Consider the following 6,000-nt stretch of genomic DNA (forward strand, 5'->3'; position numbering starts at 1 on the left):
TTTCTTTACAAAAATGTTAAAGAATTCATGTGTCATTAATTCATACAGAGGCAAATTCTTGACAAAGTGACAGGGTCCAGTTTCCATGACCAGGTTTTTCAGTTGTTTTGATAATATCCCACATTCAGGCATCGGAAATGTAACCTATTGGGATGTGTAATATAACTGGGACTTTTTTTCGTGTAGATCAACGCCCAGATTTTTAGGGACGACATAAATCATGAAAGCTGCTAACCATTCCTCCACAGGTTTCAATAAGACTTTTAAGTTAATTTACCAATCTCAGGAAAAGAGAATTTGGCAATTCAAGGTTATTTTTCTGCATTCAAACGTACAGTACAGGCAAGAGAATGAGCAGAAAAAAATTAACAGGCAGGTCTTGCTTGCATTTTATCTTTTGCAAATAAGCAGGATATTTTATGCTCTGTTCCTTTCACTGCTGTAATCAATTTTTAAAGAATACGGTACATCTGACTATCCCTAGGCGTGTTTATCTGGGAACCTTGCCTGAATCCAAAGCAGAGATGTTAAAGCTGACGGGTTTCAAATGCTGCCCAGGTGCTGTCTACCATGAACATCCCTCTCCCAAAGCTGGACCACCGGTCTCTTCCTGAGGGATCAGAGTCACCACCCCTGTCCCTGAGAGACTGGCCACTCAGGCCTGAGCTGAGATTAGGTGATCAATCTAAAGGGCAAAATGCTTAAGCTTTTCTCATCTTAAGGTTGCTGTTTTGGAGGCCACTGCACTGGAATGTGTTGGTGAAAATAGCCTAATAGATACTTACCTGGGAATTGGGTTGTTCTCCTCTGCTCTTAGCGGATCCTGGGGAAACCAGTGATTAACCTCACAGATACCTTAACTTCCACACCTGCGAAAAAGACAAGCAACAGCCAATGTTACCACCCAGCCAAGCTCTTAAGTTGTACTTGCAAGAGGGGCCACAAGGGGGAATCTCTCTCAAAAGCTGATGAAAGGATGGCACTTTGGCTAGAGAAGGCAGAGGGCAGCAGGCAAAGTGGAAAGTTTCTGGGATGTCAAACCAGTTCCCATAAGCATTTTAGAGAAGCACCTGGCCCTGGACTTGGTAGGAGGCTGTGGAAAGACCCACAGACATGCAGGTGGGAGGAGGAATCAAGCAACGGAGGGAGGCGGTGTGGAAGAGGCACGAGTCCAACTTCTATTTTGGACAAAACCAGTTGCACGCTGCAGAACCTCGGCTGCCCATGCAGCCGCCACATCCTCCTAACTCCCTGGTCCCGCTCATCCCGTGGCATCCCTCCGGGATTCAGTCCACATGCAGCGGGTGCAGGACCAGAGTCCTGAGTCAAGGGCAGTTTGGCCCTCGGCCAAGCGCACACCACCCTGCTCCTCCCCCCAGGGTTAGGCACCGCCCCATGCCCACAGCCTTCTGGGATTTGTAGTCTGGCCGTCCTGCAAGCTCCCAGCCGGTAGCGGTTAAGAGACAAAAGCTCCCAGCATACACAGCTAGGGGCCCCAACTCCCACCTTGTCCCCTCGCCCCTGGTCTCCATCCCTCTGCTTCTCCACCCCACTCTCTACCCCTCCTCTTCTCTATACCATGACCACTCTCCATGCCCTGCCCACCCCCCAGAGTATGCGCAGTGTGGTTGGGCTGCATCCCTTGAGGCCGGCACTCAGGTAGGGGTGGGGCTCACCAGCCTGGCTATTGCTGAAGATGCTTGCAGCCCTCGTGGAAATTTCCTGGCCAGTATTTGAAGCGTAAATTCTATATCTAAAATGGAAATACTGAGTGCCTGGGATTCTGGAATTTGCCTTTTTAAGGCCACCTGTCCTACCATCCCCTCCATCCCTCCAGGTTGCCATGGTCCTCCCTCTGGTTCCCGTGGTCAAGGTCGCTGCAGAGATCCTTCCCTTTGACCTCGCACACCCTAAGGGCCCATACCCATCATAAAAACTCAAAGCCATGACACTTGCCAAATTGAGGCAAAAATGGAAAGACCCAGGGGGACACACAAGGATGAGGGCATTAATAGATACTTGAAAGTATTAAAATCCATCTGATGATGTCATGAGTGAACGTGTTCCACTTTAAAACAAAACACTGCTGTTGTTCTGAGATATTGAGTTAGGATCTTTGCGCAAATATGCAGGATTTAAAATGTTTATTGATGTATAACATGAGTACAGAAATATATGCAGAAGTCATCCATGTAAACCTCAAAGAATTATTACAAAGTGAACACACTTGTGTGACCAAGAACTAGCACCAGCTTCACTCAGGCGCCAACAATCCGTTTCTCCCTCCTTCCTCCCAAAAGGTAACTGATATCTTACCAGCAAACACTGTATATCGAGTTTGTCTTCTTATATAAGTGTTTTATTACAGAACAATTTAAACAATATACAAAATAAACAAAATAGCATAGTAGGCCCCTCACCCAGCTTCAACAACTACTAATTGTCTGCCAATTTTGTTTCATCCACATTCCATCCCAGTCCCACCTCACTTTATTATTCTTTTAGTCCTTTGTGTGTGTGTGGGGGGGGGTAAGATGTACGCACACTGAAAGGCACAACTCTCAACTGTACAGTTTTGGCAAATAAACATGTCCATATAACCTTCACCCCTTTAAGAATAAAATAGTTCCATCACCCCCAGAAAACGCCTTCCTGTTCCTTCCCAGGCAATTTTATCTTTCCCCCGAGGCAACCAATGTTCTGGTTTTTTCATCATAGGTTCATCTTGGCTGAAATCATCCCAAGTGTTTTGTTTTCTGTCCAACTTGCCTCCCTCAGCACGAGGTTGATGAGACTCACCCAGCATGTGTGTGTCAGCATTTGCTCCTTGGCATGGCTGAGGGCATTCCGTTCTGTTGTTGCCCCGCAGTGCGCTCGTCTTGCAGGTCATCTCCTGTGAACATTCTTGTACAAACCCTTTTTTTTTGCTGCTTAATTCCTTTATTAGCATTTAAGTGACACACCTTTGCCTTTTTAGTGGTTGGTCCAGATTACAATATGCATCTTTAACATATCACAGCCTACCTAGACTTAATAGTGCACCAGTTTAATCAATGTAAAATATAGAAGCCTTGCTACAGAACAGTTCCATTTACCTATGTCTGTCCATTATGTTATTGTTGTCATAAATTTTACATCTACCCATGTTATAAATCCCACAATACAGTGTTATGATTTTTGCTTTAAATAGTCATAGGTCTTTTAAAGAAATTAAGAGAAAAAAGTTAAGTATTTGGAGGGAGATCCTTTGAGGCTCTGCAAATGTACTGTCTCTTCTTTAAGGTTCACCCACAGTTTTTGCATTCATCAGTCAGTCTTGCCCACAGTAATTATTACTGTGGTGTTCTAGTGGCAATTTTCTATTTCATGCTATCCAGCCACGTTTATTATTTGGAATTCTGTGAGGAAGATTTCCCCCCCTCCCTCTCCCTTCCTTCTTTCTCTCCTTCTCTCATTCTTTTTTTTTTTCTCTTTCTTTCTTCCTTTCTTATTTAATCTATTTTATATCAGTATAGACTCATGCATATTTATTTTGTTCTCTGGGTAGTAATCCAATGCTACCATTATTTATTTTGTTGCTCACAATTTTCCAGCTTGAGCCATTGGGAAGTCTTTCAGATTGATTCCTTTTGACACATCTCATCATTTTCTGTGTTTTTTTTAAAGCACTTTCCTACATTCTGGCACTACAAGATGTTCCAGGTTCATCTTGTATTTTCCATCTCCAGCCCTAGAATTAGCCACTTCTCCAAGAAAACCTGGTTATTTTTATTGGAGAATGATATAAACGCAGATCTGGGAGCTAGGTGTGCTCATTGATACTAGAGTGTAACTGCTTCTAGACCCACTCAGCAGAGCTTGGAAATGCATATATGAATATAAACTCAGGTATACACATCTATCTATTGATCTATCAATCTATCTATCAATCTAACTATCTATCTGGATAGATATATTAAAAGAGACATGGATTCATACTGATACTTCCGACTCCAATCCAGCACCACAGATTTTATTCTAGCATTCTCCTTTTGTTTATATGTAACTTCTTTTACCAACAGTGAGAAACTTAACTCCAGTTATCTACAATATATTTACAAATGTGTCAACTATTTTCAGAATTGTTAATCCATACCCTTATGAAAAACACATTTATCATCTAGTGTACAGTGTTTGTGTCCAGTACTTTAGTTTTACAGTATCCCATCAAAACACTGTCTTCCAAAGTTACTTAGGTCAGGACCTTTCATCTCCACCCCTTCTGTGTGATTATGTCACGTGCTTGTAATACAGTGAGATTCATTTGTCACTGCATTCCATCTGAGTTCCCCAGCATCCTGATTGATTTTTAAAATTTGCAGAGTAAAATTCACTCTTTGCGGTGTACAGTTCTATGGGTTTTGACAACTTTATGGTCGTGTATCCATCTCCACAGTACCATACAGAGCTGTTTTATTCACTCCCAAAATTCTCTCATACTGTCTCTTTGTAGTCAACTGCTTCCCTCACTCCATCCCTTGGCAACCACTGATCACTTTCCATCCTTGTAATTCTGCCTTTTCTAGAGAGTCATATAAATGAAATCATATACCAGATAGCCTTTTGAATCTGGCTTCCTTCACTTAGAGAAATGCCTCCAAGATTCATCCATGTTGTTGTGCGAATCAAGAGTTTATCCTTTTTATTGCCAAGTACTATTCTAATGTCCCGATGCACCACAGCTTCTTTCTCCACTCACCTGATGAAAGACATTTAGTTTATTTCCAACTTTTGGCAATTATGAATAAAATGGCTATAAAGATTCACACAAAGGTTTTTGTTTACATATTAGTTTTCAATTTGTTTCAGTAAATCTCTAGGAGGGGGATATCTGAGTCATGTAATAAATGTATGTTTAACTTTATAAGAACCTGCTAAACTGTTTTCCGAATGCAACTATCATGTTGCATTCCCAGTTCTAGTTGCTCCTAGTCCTCACCAGCACTTGGTATTTGCAATTTTATTTTTTATTTTGGCCATCTAATAGGTGTGCGGTCTCTTATTGTGACTTCTGCTTCCTTTATGAAAGTGAGCTCTGCTAAATATAGAATCCTGTGTTGACTTTTGGGTTTTCATTCTGCACTTGAAAGATGTCATTTTGTTATTGATTTGTCTCTTTTGTTTTTGATAATGTATCATCCATCATTCACATTATTTCTCCCTGTATGTAACGTCTTCCCATGTATATATGTATTTCCTTGACTGCTTTCAAGATTTTCCTTTTATCTTTGGATTTTAGCAGCTTGACTATCACATGCCTAGGTATGTTTTTAATTTGTATTTTATTTTTTAGGTTTCCTGACCCTCTTGGATCTAAAATTTTAGATTTTCCACCAAATTTTGAAAGTTATGTTATTACTGGTTGATTTGCCTTTCTGCCTCATTTAATTTTTCTGTCCTTCCCCTCTCTGCTGGGGACTCAATCATCTCACAAGTTGTAAGGCTCTCTTCATTTTTCTTCAAAATTTTTACATTCTTTTCTTCAGGCTAGATAATTTCTATTGCTCTATCTTCATGTTTCTTCTACTGTTTCTCATCTACCGGTAAACTCGAAAGTATTTTTTTATTTCATCTTCTGATTTGGTTCTTTTTTGTAATTTCCATTTCTCTGCTGAGTTTCAACATCTGTTCATTCATTATGAGAATATTTTCCTTTACCACCTTGATCATCTTTATAATAGCTATTTTCTTATCCTTGTTTGCTAATTGCAACAACTGGGGGATAGCTTCTACTGCCTGTTTTTGCTCATATATGGATTACATTTTCCTATTTCTTCAAGTCTCATGATTTTTCAAAATTGTGTACTGGAAACCATGAATGATAGTTAAAGAGCCTCTGGATTCTATTGTATTCCTTTGAAGAGTGTTGTTGTTTTTCTAGCAGAGAGTTAACTTGGCTGGACTGAAACTCCAATCCTATCTCCTTTACAGTGAGCATAGCTGAAATCCTCATTCAGTTCT

This window comes from Diceros bicornis, chromosome 8 (assembly GCF_020826845.1).
Source record: "Diceros bicornis minor isolate mBicDic1 chromosome 8, mDicBic1.mat.cur, whole genome shotgun sequence".
NCBI classification, from domain to species: Eukaryota; Metazoa; Chordata; class Mammalia; order Perissodactyla; family Rhinocerotidae; genus Diceros; species Diceros bicornis.